Source organism: Schistocerca gregaria, chromosome 7 (genome assembly GCF_023897955.1).
Source record: "Schistocerca gregaria isolate iqSchGreg1 chromosome 7, iqSchGreg1.2, whole genome shotgun sequence".
In the NCBI taxonomy this organism is placed as follows: Eukaryota; Metazoa; Arthropoda; class Insecta; order Orthoptera; family Acrididae; genus Schistocerca; species Schistocerca gregaria.
Genome location: NC_064926.1, coordinates 554159029 through 554179041, shown reverse-complemented (window position 1 = coordinate 554179041; position 20013 = coordinate 554159029). Strand labels below are relative to the sequence as shown.

Genomic DNA, 20013 nt, shown 5'->3' with positions numbered 1-20013 from the left:
TATGGGGGATGAGGCAAAACTTCCCATCCAATTTTGACAATCTCGTCAGAGGTGTGTGGTCTTGCATTGTCATGCAAAAGAAGAACATCTGCCATTGATTTTGTTGGGCGAACTGGCTGAAGACGTGCTTTAAGTTTTTTGAGGGTTGTGACGTATTGAACAGAATTTATTGTGCATCTCTGCTCCAAAAAGTCAACCAGAATCACACCCTCTGTATCCCAGAAAACTGTTGCCATAACTTTCCCTGCCGATCGCACAGTTTTGAATTTTTTCTTCCTCGGCGAGCTTGTGTGACGCCACTCCATTGACTGCCTCTTTGATTCGGGTTCAAAAAAATGCACCCATGTTTCGTCCCCGGTCACAATTTTTTTCAGAAACTCATCTCCCTCCAAACGGAAGCGCTGCAAGTGTTGGGAGGCTATTGTTTTCCTTGCCTCTTTATTCTGATCGGTTAACATTCTTGGAACCCACCGTGCACAAACTTTTGAGTACCCCAATTGTTTAATAAACGTGATCACACTACCTTTACTAAGAGAAATAATGCGACACACTTCATCTGCAGTCACCCGACGGTCACCACGAATGATGTCATCAACTTGCTGAATGTTGTGTGGAGTCACTGCACTCACCGGCCTGCCGCTCCGGTTTTCGTCAGTCAACGGTGTTTGCCCTTCAGCTTCCTTACAACGACGAACCCATCGTCTAACAGTGCTGACATCCACTGTCACAACACCATACACCTTCTTCAGTCTTTCATGAATGCGTATGGGCGTTTCACCTTCTGCATTCAAGAATTCAATCACACAACGCTGTCTCAAACGAACATCGATGTCGGCCATCATACAAACTTCTGCTGTGCTGCCACCTGTTGACACAGAAAGTTACTACTGCAGTGGATTGCAGAAGAAGGTTTGAGGAATGGCGCCAAATTCAAATTTTTCACTTAACTTAATTTTTTTAAGTAGAAAAAAAAATGGGAGGCATTACTTTTTGACCGACCCTCGTAAATTCTGAAATATTACAATATCTTATCTGATTAGCATTTCATACGAAAGAAAATTTTCTTGATAACAGTTTATGAACCAAAGATATAGCACGGTAAAATTCCAGCTTTATAAATGCAGGCATACTCTCCCACCACGTAAGACATTTAATCGTAAGAAGCAAAATTAAAAAACGTTTATTTTTATTTTTTTCGTATTTTTAGAGAAGTCTTTTAAACGTATTTTTCTGAAGTATCGATGAAGTGTCAGCCACATTGTTCACAGAGAATGCCCGTCCACACAGATCAGAAATAGACAAGGTTACTATGATGGTACAAGACTTCTGAAGCATTAACGCTAAGATCGCAGATTTGGAATCGGTTTCTAGAGGTAATGAAGCCCAGATACCATCAGGAACAGAAATTTGGTTGAAATCAGAAGTGAACAGCAACGAGAGTCTAAATTTAGACCTAAATATTTATCGTACTTATAGATTAGAAGCCAAACGTCGCGGCGTAATAATTGCAGTAAGAAATCGATAATACAAGGATGTACCAGATGTGATGGTAAATATTCGGGCTAAGACAGGGATGACCATTCGAAAGAAAAAGGTGAAGTAAACACGGGGTGTAAAACGCGTACCTTAAGAGCTATGAGGGAATCTCCGATACTGTGGAACAGCTCTCTTCTACTGCAAGCTCTTTTCTCTTTGCTTTCCATGTTTTGGGACATGGTAGTGCGTACCAAGAAAGGAAAAAAGTTCCCGGAAATATGTGCTCTAAAATACATACCTAAAAAGTTATAAGCACTTGTTCATTAAAAGAGTTGTGTTTCAAAATAGCGAATATGAACAACTGCTCATAGGTCTTAAGGTATGCATTTTAGAGCACATGTTTACCACATTTTTCTCGTGTTTTGGTCCATACTATCACTCACCAAAATATGGAAAGCGAAGAGCTTGCATTAGAAGACATTTGTTTCACAATATCGAAGATCAAGAAATGGTCACAGCTGTTAATTATGCGTTCTGGAGACCATGTTTACTTGACGTTTTTGTTTCGAGTGATCATTCCTGTTAATATTGGCCATCACTTCTGAAGTACGCTGTATTCTGAAGGTGACGTGGATTCCGAATATGAATTTAATCTGGGTGAAGTTAAGTTCGAAGGTCAGTCAAAATGGTAATCGAATGCTTTCATAGAACGCCTGCGTCAGCAGATGTAGTGGTACAGCTGTTCCGAGGGAACTAACAGAATTTAGTGAATAAATTTCCTGAACATGCTATTGTGACAGCGGGCGACTTCAGCTTGGAAGGTAAGACAGTGGTAGTGTCATGTTATCAGTACTGGTGCCAGAGACAGATACTCGTGTGATATTTTTCTGAATGTCTTGTCAGAAATCTATTTCGAGCAGACAGAGAACAGCCTCGTGATGTTAACGTCTTAGAAGTCCTTCCTACAAACAGATCTGAAGTTTACGAATCAGTTAACTCAGAGTATGATATCTGTGATTATAAAGCTGCGACAGTTGCCACGACTACAGGTTGTACAAGAAATGTTACGAAGGTTTGAAACATATTTTTGCTTAGCGAGAGTGACAGGACAGAAATTGTTGATTACCTATGTAACCAGTGTCAAATATTCAGAGCTGAGCACGAAGGTATAGAGAAGAAATGGAAAATATTCAAAAGCATATTTCAATATGCCTTAGGCAAACATGTACCGAGAAAGGTCTAAAGCGACGGAAAGACCCAACATGGCTTAATAACTTTGTTCGGAAACTCGTACGCAAACAAAGACAGCTTCAGCAAATGTTCAAAAGAAGTCAAAATCTAGCTAACAAAGAAAAGCCGAACGAAGCGAAAATAAGAATAAGGAGAGCAACGCGAGGAGCATTTAAAATTTTGCCAACCGACGTGACTAAAAACGCAAAGAGGTTTTCAACTTACGAAAAATCAGTAAGCAGTTCTAACCCCTGTGTTCAGTCATTTAGCGATCATACTAGTATAAAAACGCAAGATCGAAATACTGATTTCGATCTTCCACAGCTGCTCCGCCGCCGAAAATCGCAATACGGTGTCTCCTTTCAATAGTAGGACAAATATAGAAATGACAGTTATTGAGGTAAGTAATTGAAGGATAAAAAAGCAACTATGATCGCTTATTGGTGGACAGCCATTAAGGTCTGATGATATACCTGTAGGGTTCTACAGATATAATGCGAACGGACATGCTTCCTTACGAGCAGCGGTTCATCATAGGGCGCTGGAGCAACGAAGGGTTGCTTGCGACTGGGAGAAAGAACAAGTCATTCACATTATGAGTAAGTTTTCTTGGGCAGATGCTCTTAATTATACGCCTATATTTCTGATGTAAACCTGTTGTAAAAATATGGAACATGTTTTATATTCACGTATTATGACATTTTTGGAGAACGAAAGTTACGTACATAAGAATCAGTATGGATTCCGCAAACGGCTCGCTCTGTTCTTCCATGTGACCCGTTGTGCTGTAGATAGTAGGGCTCAGGTTGACATTTTGTTCCTGTACTTCCAGAAGCCGTTTATCACAGCTTCCGGGTGTCGTTTAGTGAAATAAATACGAGATGGCGAGTGTCTGGCCATATTTGCGACTGTATTCAAGAGTCTCCTGCAGCGAAAATCCATCACGTCGCTCTTAATGGAACAAAATCGACTTGTGGTTGTTGTGGTCTTCAGTCCTGAGACTGGTTTGATGCAGCTCTCCATGCTACTCTATCCTGTGCAAGCTGTTTCATCTCGAATACCTACTACAGCCTACATACTTCTTAATCTGCTTAGTGTATTCCTTGGTTTCCCTCTACGATTTTTACCCTCCGCGCTGCCCTCCGATACTAAACTGGTGATCCCTTGATGCCTCAGAACATGTCCTACCAACCGATCCCTTCTTCTAGTCAAGTTGTGCCACAAACTCCTCTTCTCCACAATTCTGTTCAATACCTCCTCATTAGTTATGTGATCTACCCATCTAATCTTCAGCATTGTTCTGTAGCACCGCATTTCGAAAGCTTCTATTCTCTTCTTGTCCAAACTACTTATCGTCCATGTTTCACTTCCATACATGGCTACACTCCATACGAATACTTTCACAAACGAATTCCTGACATTGAAATCTATACTCAATGTTAAAAAGTTTTTCCTCTTCAGAAACGCTTTTCTTGCCATTGCCAGTCTACTTCGAACATCATCAGTTATTTTTCTCCCCAAATAGCAAACCTCCTTCACTACTTTAAGTGTCTCATTTCCTAATCTAATTCCCGCAGCATCACCCGACTTAATTCGACTACCTTCCATTATCCTCGTTTGGCTTTTGTTGATGTTCATCTTATACCCTCCTTTCAAAAGAGTGTCCATTCCGTTCAACTGCTCTTCCAAGTCCTTTGCTGTCTTTGACAGAATTACAAAGTCATCGGCGAACCTCAAAGTTTTTATTTCTTCTCCATGGATTTTAATGCCTACTCCGAACTTTTCTTTTGTTTTGTCTACTGCTTGCTCAATATATAGATTGTATAACATCGGGGAGAGGCTACAACCCTGTCTCACTCCCTTCCCAACCACTGCTTCCCTTTCATGTCCTTCGACTCTTATAACTGCCATCTGGTTTCTGTACGAATTGTAAATAGCCTTTCGCTCCCTATATTTTACTCCTGCCACCTTCAGAATTTGAAAGAGAGTATTCCAATCAACATTGTCAAAAGCCTCCTCTAAGTTCACAAAGGTAATTTCTAGAGTGCCCCAAGAATGTGTGCTAGGATGGTTACTATTTACAGAATATATAAATGATCTAGTTTAAAGCGTCGGATGACCCACAAGGATATTTGCAGACGATGTAGCTGAGTCCAAGAATGTTACATATGTCCCATACATAGGAGAAGAAAGCCACTACTTTACATTTACACCAGTGATGACAAAGCGCTGGAAACAGAATCTACAGTAAAGTATCTAAAAGTAACTGCCCACATCGCCTTTAAATGCGATGGCCGCATAAAACGAATAGTGGGAGAATGTGAAGCTATACTGGAATTCATAGGAAGAATAGTATGTAAATGCGACTCGTCCACGAAAGAAGTGGCTTACAAAAGAAGTTTCCGACAGATCCTAGTGCATTGCTCGTCACGCAGAGGCACGTTCCTGGTAGGACTGATAGAAGATACAAGAAACAGCAGTGCTTTTCGTCAAGGGGTCGTTTAGTCAGCACGAGAGCGTTATGCATATGTTCTAAAAATTCAAGTGACAGACGCTACAAGACAGGCGTTGAACCGCGTAGTGGTTAACTATCACAATTCGGAGAATGTATGTTCCAGGAAGTGTCGGCCAACATATTTATCTTCTCTCATATACACCTAGTGCAGTGGCCACGACGTGAATATTCTGTACTTTAGAGCTAATGCAGAGGCATACCTTTAATCTGTTCCCGAATCAAACAGATATTGGAGGATCAGTTAGTGGTACCAGAAGTAGCCTACACCACACAGCGTTACGTGATATGCAGAGTATTAGTGTAGATATAATGTACACTTGAACAGAAGTGAAATGTAGACGACAAACAGAAAAGACATAAAACTTCCTGGCAGATTAAAACTGTGTGCCGGACCGAGACTCGAGCTCGGGACCTTGCCTTTTGCGGGCAAGCGCTCTACCATCTGAGCTACCCAAGCACGACTCACGCCCCGTCCTCACAGCTTCAGTTCTTCCACTACCTCGTCTCCCACCTTCCAAACTTCACAGAAGCCCTCCTGCGAACCTTGCAGAACCAGCACTCCTGGAAGAAAGGATATGCGGAGACATGGGTAGGCCACAGCCAGGGGGATGTTTCCAGAATGAGATTTTCACTCTGCAGCGGAGTGTGCGTTGATAAGCTTGCTAGTTCTGCAAGATTCGTAGAAGAGCTTCTGTGAAGTTCAGAAAGTAGCAGACGAGGTACTGGCAGAATTGAAGCTGTGACGGCGGGTCGTGAGTCGTGAGTGGGTAGCTCAGATAGTAGAGCACGTGCCCCAGAAAGGCAAAGGTCCCGAGCTTAGTCTCGTTCCGGCACACAGTCTTAATCTGGCAGGAAGTTTCATATAAGTGTGCATTCCGCTGCAGAGTGAAAATTTCATTCTGGAGATTACAGACATGGAGGAAAACGCGGCTTTTGGAACGTTGTCCTAGAAATTAGGTGAGTTGGTTGGATAGTTAATGAAGTAGCTCAGAATCGAACTGGAGAAGAAGGAAATTTATTGAATAGCTTGCATGAAGAAGTGATCGGCTTATACAGGGTGTTACAAAAAGGTACGGCCAAACTTTCGGGAAATATTCCTCGCACACAAAGAAAGAAAATATGTTATGTAGACATGTGTCCGAAAACGCTGACTTTCCATGTTAGAGCTCATTTTATTACTTCGCTTCAAATCACATTAATCATCGAATGGAAACACACAGCAACAGAACGTACCAGCATGAATTCAACACTTAGTTACAGGAAATGTTCAAAATGTCCTCCGTTAGCGAGGATACGTGCATCCACTCTCCGTCGCATGGAATCCCTGATGCGCTGATGCAGCCCTGGAGAGTGGCGTATTGTATCACAGCCGTCCACAACACGAGCACGAAGAATCTCTACATTTGGTACCGGGGTTACGAAGACAAGAGCTTTCAAATGCCCCCATAAATGAAAATCAAGAGGGTTGAGGTAAGGAAAGCGTGGAGGCCATGGACTTGGTCCGCCTCTACCAATCCATCGGTCACCGAATCTGTTGTTGAGAAGCGTACGAACACTTCGACTGAAATGTGCAGGAGCTCCATTGTACATAAACGACATGTTGTGTCGTTCTTGCAAAGGCACATGTTCTAGCAGCACAGGTAGAGTATCCCGTATGAAATCATGATAACGTGCTCCATTGAGCGTAGGTGGAAGAACATGGGGCCCAATCAAGACATCACCACCAATGCCTGCTCAGACGTTCACAGAAAATCTGTGGTGATGACGTGATTAATCAATTGCGCGTGGATTCTCGTCAGCCCACACATGTTGATTGCGAAAATTACCATTTGATCACGTTGGAAATAAGCCCCATCCGTAAAGAGAAGATTTGCACTGAAATGAGGATTGGCACATTGTTAAATGAACCATTCGCAGAAGTGTACCCCTTGAGGCCAATCAGCTGCTGATAGTGCCTGCACACGCTGTACATGGTACGGAAACAACTGGTTCTCCCGTAGCACTCTCCATACAGTGATAGAGTGACGTGGTCAACGTAACCTTGTACAGCAGCAACTTCTCTGACGCTGACATTAGGGTTATCGTCAACTGCACGAAGAATTGCCTCGTCCATTGCAGGTGTTCTTGTCGTTCTAGGTTTTTCCCGAGTCGCGAGTCATAGGCTGGAATGTTCCCTGCTCCCTAAGACGCCAATCAATTGCTTCGAACATCTTCCTGTCGGGACACCTTCGTTTCGGAAATCTGTCTCGATACAAACGTACCCGCCACGGCTATTGCCCCGTGCTAATCCATACATCTAATGGGCATCTGCCAACTCCGCATTTGTAAACATTGCACTGACTGCAAAACCACATTCGTGATGAACACGAACCTGTTGATGCTACGTACTGATGTGCTTGATGCTAGTACTGTAGAGCAATGAGTTACATGCCAACACAAGCACCGAAGTCAACATTACCTTCCTTCAATTGGGCCAACTGGCGGTGAATCGAGGAAGTACAGTACATACTGACGAAACTAAAATGAGCTCTAACATGGAAATTAGGCGTTTCCGGACACATGTCCACATAACATCTTTTCTTTATTTGTGTGTGAGGAATGTTTCCTGAAAGTTTGGCCGTACCTTTTCGTAACACCCTGTATAAAACTTCCTACGGCACCAAAAAATAATCAATTTTATAACGGTGGGAAGCTAGTTGCAAATGGATGCAGGTTCCTTCATGTACGCAGAGATAACCAAGTATTCATTATAGTAACAACGTTCAACTGCACATGATGATGATGATGATGATAAAGTCCCTTACTCCGTAGGTTGCTTTAATTACTCAGATATGAAGAGGCTCCCACAGAAATGACCCGTACCAAGTAGTTTTCGCACTGATGACCACAACAGTTATGTTGCATTTTAATTTACTACCAGCACTGAAAGTACATCGCAGATTAGAACCATGTGTAGGACGGGTATTCTACCGTGTAGAATAGCTTAAGCGGGCTGTTCCCTTGCCAACTGAAGTGTCCAGTTTCTCCACACAATCCGACAACATAGCTTCACTTCTGTCAGTAACTGCGTACCACATTGAAAAGTTACGAGTAGTTCTCTTGGCAGCATCATTGGATTACCACTCTCGGAAGAACAGATAATCTGATGGAAACGGTTTAGCAACTGCGTATGGAATTATTTCCATAATGAATTTATCCCTCTGCAGCGTATAGTGGTTTAAAACGTCTTTCCAACATCTGCAGTATTGGTATATATAAATAGGTATTAAGTGTGGAATTGGACATATTCAAGCACTGTCCTGATACAGAACTATCCAAGGATTTAAGACTCGGTGAGTGAAGAAATCCAGATCTCTTAAATTAAAGTTTCCGCAGCATCAATCCATTTAAGAGTTCTCGAGTCTGCTAGAAAATCAGTCCGAAGTGTCCCACCATGTTCTGGCGCATTCTTCGTCCCAGGTCTAAGGAGAAAAGGAATACAGGGCATCTTCCGACTCCCTGTTAAAATAGGAAATCACTTGGCGAGAGTGAAATATAACTACGTTTTCATACATATGGGGTCTATCGCTTTCCTTGCGATTGCAGCACCTCTTACATAGGACAGACTCTGCGGTGTAGCGCTGTACGTAGTAGTAAATACGCATACGCATGAAATGTCGGCCAAGAATATAAATGGGCAATAGTTTCGCTTAATTTTGGCTTCGAAATAATGTTTACGTGTATTATTTGTGCAGCGCGGGGTTTCTGGGACATTATTTGTGACGGCGGAGCTAGGTCTCCCCCATCAGGATTTAGGATTATGTAGATATGCCCCATCGCGGGAGCATTGCCACCAGATGACTTCCTCCAACAACGTATACTGCGTTCCTTCCGACAGTCTGCGCAGATACCACTGTTGTGGATCTCTGGGAGGTCAGAAAGCAGTGTTGCCAAACATAGCGGAATTACAATTCACTTAGTGGAGACTTTTTACCTTCGACGCGTAGCGGTTGAATTCCAGAATTGTCAAAAATTTAGCGTAATTTAACTTCGTAGCCTGAACGTAGAACCCCAATAAATGTCCATTCCAACGTACTAGAAGTTTTAAATTCATTATTACATTAATTTTAAAACGTTAGTCATTTACAGATTAATACAGGCATAAAACATACTGTCAGATATGAATGATCTGAGATGATAATTCCTAAGATACTGCATAGGCCTACACTGAGAGATGCCGCCGACAGACGGCAATTGACAGTGATAACAGGAACTATAAATTGAAGGGTCAATTGACACACAAGACAGTATCGATGAACAGGTTAAACATTAATAAGACCGACAAAAGTGCTGTTACGGATTTCTGACTGGAAGTGGAAGAAAGAAGGTCCTACGAACATGTGTCCTGAAGTGGACGCACTGCGCACAACGACAACAAACAACAAATCGGCCCGGAACTCAGTACAGAGCTGCATCGCAGCATCCCAACCACAACAGATGTTCGAAATGGCTTCCATGGAATGCAACGCAAGCCTTGTCATACAGGGCACGCCGAGCGGTTCTAGGCGCATCAGTGTGGAACCGCGCGACCGCTACGGTGGCAGGTTCGAATCCTGCCTCGGGCATGGATGTTCGTGATGTCCTTGGGTTTACGTAGTTCTAAGTTGCAGGGGACTGATGACCTCAGATGTTCGCCATTGAGGGTACACATAATCTCACTTCGGCTTACACCACGTTAGCGGGCCGTTTGCGTGGAGCTCGTACTAGGGTTCGTGTCACTATCCTGTAAAACATGGTCCCCCAAATCAGGTGCACGCACAGTCCGCCGCCTGCCCAAACGTTCGTTCCTGAGAAAGGAACCAATGATCACACAGACGCTCAAAAAGGCTTTGAAATGTTGTGTGATGTGGTTTGTCTCTGTGTGGTTTCTTTGTTTTGGTACAGCTGTGCTGACTCTCGACCGCTTCCTTCTGCTTGGCTGCACAGAAACACCATCCTGGCCTGTTACTGACATGAACACTGGACTTTTTCTACTCCTTAAAGTAGACCTCGTCAATCACACAACCTGCAACACTCAAGGAACTCACGGCACGTGCTCGGAGGAATTTTCATTCGTCAGCGCCGTCTGCCATGTAAACGAAGCATTTTCGGGGACATGTTCATTGGACCTTTTTTCCTACATTTCCTGTGACGATCGGTCCCTACTGTTTGTCGATTTCATTAATGCTCAGTCTATATATTATTAAATTAATTCATTCCAACACGTCGGGTGAATTGTATGAGTGTGCATAGGATATAGAAAAGTAAAAGGCATGAGGCTACTAAATAACGAGTGCTAAAGCTGGCTGTTCAGAACCAAAGTAGAAAACAAAATATAGGGGTGAACTTGGGCGAGATGAGAAAAAAATCGGGAAATATATTCTCCTCCAAATGGTTAAATGAAGACATTTACTAATGACAACATGAGAGCGAAATCCAAAGCGTGTAATATGCTAGTTGGCAGACGAAGAAGTTAGTGAACCGCATTGGAACCCAGAGACCCAAGACGAACGTGAAATCTACAGCTCTTGCAAGAACTATTTTCTTTTTAATTCGTACTCGTTAGGCTATGGAAATGGAGGTTATTATTATTAAACCATCATAATTAAAGCCGTATCTCTTGAATCTGAACTTTAAAACTATACTAACGAAATACAATATAGAAATCGGGTACTGCAACAATGGAACGTTGCTGTAAGCTGCTGAGGCAAGCAGCATTCAGGGATAAGTATACTGTAAGGGATATGATTTATTCCGACCTTCAAGATCCATGAATAAAGACCTTCTGTTTTTGAACTATTTACAGCCACTAACTCATGAGTTGAATGTGATGTTTCTGTAACCGGAAATCTCTACATATGATTTATGTGCAGAGAGTAGAAGATTCATAAGAATTGTAGTAGTTTCAGCGCACGGGCGAGAAATCAGGCAATATGACTATAGGGCTCTGATGTCTTCCTATGTCCTGAAATAATAAATGCATGGAATAAACTGTATAAGGGCCGAAATACAATAGCGAGGATAGTTTGTATGAAATTTTACCAGAAGTGTGAGAGTAATGCCTACAAGAAGTTTTCAGTAAACCGCTATTTATGTAAGAACATGTCATTTCTGAATCCAGAAACTGTCCTCATTCCCCATACAAAGCATGTAATACAAGAGAACACGCCGAGAAGTATGAAAGGATGGTCAATGAACACTAATTTCTGATGATTGTGAGCCTTAGCCAAACTAAAAGTTTACATCTATGATCGAGAAAACGACGCGTTAGGCTCTAAGAATAGCATCAAATTCTGGAGTACAGAGGACCACATAAAGATTTTTTATGACCAATATGTTACTTCGAATAGTAGAAACCAGCAAATATAATACTGGTCTTGCCTCAGTGCATATGCTTTCTCCAAGATGACTTTAAAACTAAAGAAACGCAATTGGCTCAGAAAAGAATCTTGTTGCGAGTAAGAGTAGACGAGCAAAACAAATACCGTTGTTGTTGTATTTAGTACGTAACTACGGAGGAACATACGACTACATTTAGAAAATGTATATATCACCTCTCTAACAAAGACCAACAGGCACTGGAATCATCTGACACTGAATTAAATACTCTGATTAGTAAGCAAATGAGAAGATTAAGTTTTTCTTCGAATCACTCAGTTGTGGAGCTTACTCGTTCTTAAGACATAAATAATGTTGTGTCAGCAGAAGAGCCAACACCGTGTAACTAGTAGAGACCGAAATGCACGCGTTTAAGCTCACGCAGGCTGGCGTGAGGAGGGAAGAATAACACTGGCGTGAGGTCTGGAACATGACAAGGAATTAGAATTCAGAAAGCGGGCGTAATTAGTTTGATACTTAACTTTAATACATTAGTGATGAACATCGCTCTTGACGGTACATGAGTCGCAATATTATCTGTTCAGAATACATTCATGGTAAGTGAATATGGCGCCTTGCTAGGTCGTAGCAAATGACGTAGCTGAAGGCTATGCTAAACTGTCGTTCAGCAAATGAGGGCGAATGTAGACAGTGAACCATCGACAGCAAAGTCGGCTATACAACTGGGGCGAGTGCTCGGCAGTCTCTATAGACTAGACCTGCCGTGTGGCGGCACTCGGTTTGCAATCACTGATAGTGGCGACACTCGGGGCCGACGTATACAAACGGACCGCGGCCGATTTAAAGGCTACCACCTAGCAAGTGTGGTGTCTGGCGGTGACACCACAAATAATAATGACAATAATAAAAATAATAATACATAATTTTACTAAAGATTGCATTTAACTAAATCTAATTCGTGATGACTGATGACAACAACAGATAATACACTGAAGCGGCGAAGAAACTTGTATAGGCATGGGTATTAAAAAAAACAGAGACATGTAAATAGACAGAAAACGGCGCTGCGGTCGGCAACGCCTGTGTAAGACAACAAGTGTCTGGCGCAATTGTTAGTTCGCTTACTGCTGCTCCGAGGTAGCGGTGAAGCAGGGATTTTCCCGTACGACCATTTCACGAGTATACCGTGAATATTTGGAATCCCGTTGAACATCGACATCGCTGCAGCCGGAAAAAGATCCTGCAAGAGTGGGACCAACAACGACGGAAGAGAATCGTTCAACGTGACAGAAGTGCAACCTTCCGCAAATTGCTGCAGATTTCAACTCTGGGCTATCAGCAAGTGTTAGCGTGCGAACCATTCAACGAAACATCATCGATATGTGCTTTCGGATGCAGTTGTACGGGTATGGAGATAGCCTCATGACTCCATGTACCCTGCATCTCAGCAGCGCACTGTTCAAGCTGGTGCAGGCTCTGTAACGGTGTGTGCAGGTGGAGTCATACGGGACACTTGATCAGGACAGATACAACAATGACAGGTAACACGTACCTAAGCATCCTGCCTCATCACCTGCATCGATTGATGGCCATTGTGCATTGCGACGGACTATGGCAATTCCAGCAAGGACCCGGCGGAGGTTCGAGTCCTCCCCCGGGCATGAGTGTGTGTGTTTGTCCTTAGGATAATTTAGGTTAATTAGTGTGTAACCTTAGGGACTGATGACCTTAGCAGTTAAGTCCCTTAAGATTTCACACACAGTTGAACAGTTGAATTCCAACAGGAAAATGCGACACACCACAGGTCCAGCAAGGCTCCAGGAACACTCATCTGAGTTTAAGCGTTTCCGCTTGTCACCAAACTCTCCAGACATCCTTTTTGCCTCGTCAGTGGCGAGAAGATAGACGATTTAAACGAATACGGTCTCAATGATTGTCAAATGGCCAAGCTATAAAGAATGGAATATACTTCTTTATATATTAAATTCTTTGCTTAGATTACGTAATTTGTGTAGGCTGCACTATAAATTTATGTGATATTGTTGCGGAATTTGAGTATGCTTGTAGCGGAAAACATATTTTTGACTGTCAGAACGTGTTCCACAACTTTTCGTCAGTTATGAAAGTATTCAGTATGGGATGCATATCTCTGCGAAGAATAGGCTTATGTTAATTACGTGGAAGGCACACACTATGAGTTAAGCGTGATTTGACAAATTCTATAAACCGTTCAGTTAGCATCTCTGCTTATTTGACTTTTTCTATTCTGTAAAAATGATGAAGGCTCATTATCTTTGTTATTTCACCAGATATCTCAATTAACTTTTTGCGTTGTGGAGTCGCACAAAGCGATTAATGCTCATTACGTGTTTCTTCATATGATGCCGAGTGTGAAAGCATCTGTTTCTTTTTTTCAGTTACAAGCAAAATTACTCTTTTGTTACTGTTTTGCATGCTCAGTAGATACAGAGTGAAACAGTAGTCTCGGTTTAGCGGCCTGTACAATGTGTTCGCAGAAGGAGTCCCTGATTTCAAAATCAAATATCTCGAAACCTAAGATCGATACAAGAGTGGAACTAAAGTTACGTTCATTGTGGAAGCTTCAAGAATTTTACACAGAAGTTTCAAAATAATTCGAGAAGCTGCTAACACACAGCGCTGTACACTGTGCAGCTCGTGCAGTATCAAAACTAGCAATTAAAATCGTCTTCTGGCAGCTGTCTTTCCAGACCACTACAGTCTTTTCGAAATGTCCACCATTCCAGTACAGAGGACGCGCAGAAGAACAACGAGATTTGGCATCTCATCCAGCAGTGTCTGAACGGAAATGAATTCATTTCCAACAGAAATAGCCGGTTCAACCTCTTGCTGGGATAGTTCCCGTAGACGGTACCATTCAATGAGCACAACGAAAAGTAGTCGGGCGAGTATTGAGGTCAGTCTATCTATCTCTGCGTTAGTAAATTTGCAATAATCCAGAGCAAAGTCTCAGTTACCGAAGTATTCATCAAGAAAGCGAAACACGTGTTCGGTGCTGTGTGGTCCGACTCCATCTTACGTGAACCACTCGGCCCCTAGTGGATACTCCAACGCTAAGTGGAGACAAATTGTTTCAAAATTGCAACGTAACGTTCCCCGGTCATCGTTTCTCGCATCTAGAAACGAAGAAAAGGACTATTAAGTGTGGTAGGACGTCAAACGAGCCGACTTGGAGCCGGACAGCCATCACAAGACATTTTAATAACCAGTGTCTATACTTCTAAAAATAAATTCATAAAACTTTGTCAGCATCACCAGAAAGGATTCAGAACTCATACTCATTGCGGTGGAAGTTCGAAAACGTAACGAAATAAATTTTTGTACGTGTCAAATTTCACACTCTTTTTCACTTGCTAATGGCAGCATTTGTTGGTATAGGTACACTTTCCTCCGAAAGTTAGAGCTATTCTTCGATGAATTTTGAATGAGCTGTTATATATTAAAATTTCATGCTTATAAAAAACACAAATTTTATAGTTAATTACCTCAATTTTTACCACAGTTTTTAATGTTTTTGTTGTGTTTTGTGGTCTTCAGTCCTGAGACTGGTTTGATGCAACTCTCCATGCTACCCTATCCTGTGCAAGCTTCTTCCTCTCCCAGTACCTACTGCAACCTACATCCTTCTCAATCTGCTTAGTGTATTCATTTCTTGGTCTCCCGCTACGATTTTTACCCTCCACGCTGCCCTCCAATACTAAATTGGTGATCCCTTGATGCCTCAGAACGTGTCCTACCAAACGGTCCCTTCTTCTCGTCAAGCTGTGCCACAAACTCATCTTCTCCCCAATCCTATTCAATACCTCCTCATTAGTTATGTGACCTACCCATCTAATCTTCAGCATTCTTCTATAGCACCACATTTCAAAGCTTCTATTCTCTTCCTGTCCGAACTTTTTATCGTCCATGTTTCACTTCCATACATGGCTACACTCAATACAAATATTTTCAGAAACGAATTCCTGACACTTAAATCTATACTTGATGTTAACAAATTTCTCTTCTTCAGAAACGCTTTCTTGCCATTGACAGTCTACATTTTATATCTTCTCTACTTCGAACATCATCAGTTATTTTGCTCCTCAAATTTCAAAACTCCTTTACTACTTGAAGTGTCTCATTTCGTAATCTAATTTCTTCAGCATCACCCGACTTAATTCGACTACATTCCATTATCCTCGTTTTGCTATTGTTGATGTTCATCTTATATCCTCCTTTCAAGACACTGTCTATTCCATTCAACTGCTTTTTGCGGTCTCTGACAGAATTACAATGTCATCGGGGAACCTCAAAGTTTTTATTTCTTCTCCATGTGTTTTAATAACTACAACGAATTTTTCAATCAACAGTTTTTAATAGATTTGGAAAATTACAGAGTTTTATACACCTTTAAATACGGTTTGTATCCTGTGCAAAATTCATCGAAGAATCTCTCTTACTTATGAAGAAAATTGTACCTATAGCAACAAATGCAGCCATTAGTATGTGAAAAAAATTATGAAATTTCACATGTAAAAAATATTATTTCGCTATGTTTTCGGACTTCCACTGCTACGACTGTGAATTTTGAATCCTTCCTGGTCATGAAGACAAAGTTTTATCAATTTATTTGTAAAAGTATATACAGTGGAAATTAAAATGTTATGTGGCGCCTCTCCTGCTCCAAGTCGGCCAGTTTGACGTCTTATCCCCCTTAACGCCTCTTATGCATGCTGCAGTCCACATAGTAACCTTTGGAGGATACAGTGGTCTCGCTTTACACAAATAAGTAGTTTATAGACACCAAAACTGTTAGTTTTGTTTATACACGAATCCATTCAGATGGATGTGTGCTTCATCTGTGAACCAAATGCAGACAGCATCAGATCCTTCAGTACCAATCATTTCGAGTGTCTGTTTCGAAAGTGAGCCCTGTACCTGACAGTTTTATATACCCTGGTGGCCTTGGATTTTGAATATAAAGATGTGTAGGCTCTGTCTCAGTATTTTCTGCCTTCTGAAAATTATCAGACTAGTCTTTGCTGCAATTCTTCTGACGGATTTCTTTGGATTTTGCTAAATAATTCCAGAGACAGTGGCGGCATTTTCAGGAGTAACATTCCCCACTGGATCATCAGTCACTCCGTCACTCCGTTGGAATTTGACGAAGAGCTTGGAAGTAGGTTCCACATCGAGTCATTTAGGAGCATTTCATCGTGGTCATAGGACTGTCTTCTAATGTGTGGTGTGTCAGTACCAGAAAAACATTAAAAAAACGTTTTCAATTGAGTAACTGGTTTTCATCTCTTTCTTCGCTCCGTTAACCAGCTTTCACGTTTAAATGGTGGAACTGATCGCTCTGAGGTGCTAACTATGTACAGAAACTACGTATTGTGATTACAGTGTCCTCTGTTGGCAATTTGCCAAACGATTTCCAGTCTTGTGTATAACTTCTGTCTAAAATTCTTACAGCTTTCACAGTAGACATACCGTTTGCTGCACTCGTCTGTCGGTCTTAGTTTTCGAGATATTTAATTTTGGGATCAGGGGCTCCTTCGCTGGACACCTTGCAGTAACAGGGAGAGAAATACTGGTGGAACGAGCAGTACTCCAGTAGCCACTGAGCAGCGCTGCTGCTTGGCGGTTTGCAAAGTTGTCACGGGCTCGGGCGACAGATGACACGGAGTAAATAAAGCAGAGAAGACGAGGTGAACAAAGCTTTTACTGTGCTTTATTGGCTCTCTGTTAATAGACATCTCTAAACAGAATGTCGCTGTAGACAATTATCACCGTAACGCGAAATAAACCGGTACACTCCGTTGACAATGGGCATTGCATGAAATACACTCCTGGAAATTGAAATAAGAACACCGTGAATTCATTGCCCCAGGAAGGTGAAACTTTATTGACACATTCCTGGGGTCAGATACATCACATGATCACACTGACAGAACCACAGGCACTTAGACACAGGCAACAGAGCATGCACAATGTCGGCACTAGTACAGTGTATATCCACCTTTCGCAGCAATGCAGGCTGCTATTCTCCCATGGAGACAATCGTAGAGATGCTGGATGTAGTCCTGTGGAACGGCTTGCCACGCCATTTCCACCTGGCGCCTCAGTTGGACCAGCGTTCGTGCTGGACGTGCAGACCGCGTGAGACGACGCTTCATCCAGTACCAAACATGCTCAATGGGGGACAGATCCAGAGATCTTGCTGGCCAGGGTAGTTGACTTACACCTTCTAGAGCACGTTGGGTGGCACGGGATACATGCGGACGTGCATTGTTCTGTTGGAACAGCAAGTTCCCTTGCCGGTCTAGGAATGGTAGAACGATGGGTTCGATGGCGATTTGGATGTACCGTGCACTATTCAGTGTCCCCTCGACGATCACCAGAGGTGTACGGCCAGTGTAGGAGATCGCTCCCCACACCATGATGCCGGGTGTTGGCCCTGTGTGCCTCGGTCGTATGCAGTCCTGATTGTGGCGCTCACCTGCACGGCGCCAAACACGCATACGACCATCATTGGCACCAAGGCAGAAGCGACTCTCATCGCTGAAGACGACACGTCTCCATTCGTCCCTCCATTCACGCCTGTCGCGACACCACTGGAGGCGGGCTGCACGATGTTGGGGCGTGAGCGGAAGACGGCCTAACGGTGTGCGGGACCGTAGCCCAGCTTCATGGAGACGGTTGCGAATGGTCCTCGCCGATACCCCAGGAGCAACAGTGTCCCTAATTTGCTGGGAAGTGGCGGTGCGGTCCCCTACGGCACTGCGTAGGATCCTACGGTCTTGGCGAGCATCCGTGCGTCGCTGCGGTCCGGTCCCAGGTCGACGGGCACGTGCACCTTCCGCCGACCACTGGCGACAACATCGATGTACTGTGGAGACCTCACGCCCCACGTGTTGAGCAATTCGGCGGTACGTCCACCCGGCCTCCCGCATGCCCACTATACGCCCTCGCTCAAAGTCCGTCAACTGCACATACGATTCACGTCCACGCTGTCGCGGCATGCTACCAGTGTTAATGACTGCGATGGAGCTCCGTATGCCACGGCAAACTGGCTGACACTGACGGCGGCGGTGCACAAATGCTGGGCAGACAGCGCCATTCGACGGCCAACACCGCCGTTCCTGGTGTGTCCGCTGTGCCGTGCATGTGATCATTGCTTGTACAGCCCTCTCGCAGTGTCCGGAGCAAGTATGGTGGGTCTGACACACCGGTGTCAATGTGTTCTTTTTTCCATTTCCAGGAGTGTACATTATTAGCAGTATTTGATTGGACTGACTCTAGCTACACGTTGCAGAAACGAAGATACATTAATGTGCCAAAACACCTGAGAAAACGATTATGACTACTCTTAGGAGGGACTCACAGTGTGTAAACTGACCGGCGGAAACAAAAGCCCGCCACTCCTCGCTTTGAAGGGCTGGAAATGGTCCAGGAGTGGTACTAACTGCTGCTAGGTGGTGATGAGCGTTCGACTACATATTTCTCAACAGCCAGTGTCAAGCAGTGCGTCCATAGTGTCTCAGTCTTGATGTGTACGCAAATCGCACTGCGGCACAATCTCTAAATAAAGCGTTCAAGACACTCTGCAAAGTATTTTGAAGAAGTGAGAAGAGTGTGCAAAGTTTTTTGCCGCACACCGTGTCTCCCCAAGAAAAACAACGACGCGAGAACACTGCCGTGACTTGACTGAAATTCAAAACGTAGACAATTCTTTTCCGGAAAAAAATTATCTCGCGTGACGAGACTTGGCGCTTTCAGTGTAAACACACCACAAAATGATGAAGTGCAGACATTAACGTGGAGGATCAACTCTTTTTCGACATAACCGACGTTGAAAGCAATTTAATGCCCGTATTGAACAACATCCGAAAGGACTTTTCGGACAGTTTAACGTACTTGTTTCTATGAATTTTGTGTGTGCTGTACTTAAATGAAAAAGGGGTGAGGGGAACTGCTGTATTACACATGAAGCATTGAAACCATCATTTTAAATTCTTTTTTATCAATCCAGTTTCGAAACAAATAGCTCTCACGGAGTGTGGCACATGACGTTGGAAACACTGTGCCTACGTCGAGCAACCCATATATTATGACACACTCTGCTGATCCCGGGACTGGGTGTTTGTGTTCTACTCATCATTCCGTCACCATTAGTGACAGCAGCTAGATTGAACTGTGTAAAGCTTGGACTGCGTAAACTTTGGGACTTTGCGCGGGCGCTGATGACCGCGCAATTGAGCGTTCCACAAACGAGCCATCATCATCATCATCATTATCATCAACACTCTACTGACAAATTAAATAAATGCTACAGTTTGCATTTCAGGTGATGTGACGTTCCATAGGTGTTGCTTAATGTCGCACATTGTAAGGCACAAATACATTATAAGCAGAAC

The 20013-nt window shown here is 43.1% G+C and overlaps 1 protein-coding gene across 2 annotated transcripts in view; it reads right to left on the bottom strand.

Annotated features, from left to right (window-relative positions):
• LOC126281935 (cytochrome P450 6a2-like) overlaps positions 1-20013 on the bottom strand; it is a 118877-nt gene that overhangs the window by 97973 nt on the left and 891 nt on the right. The window lies entirely within an intron of this gene.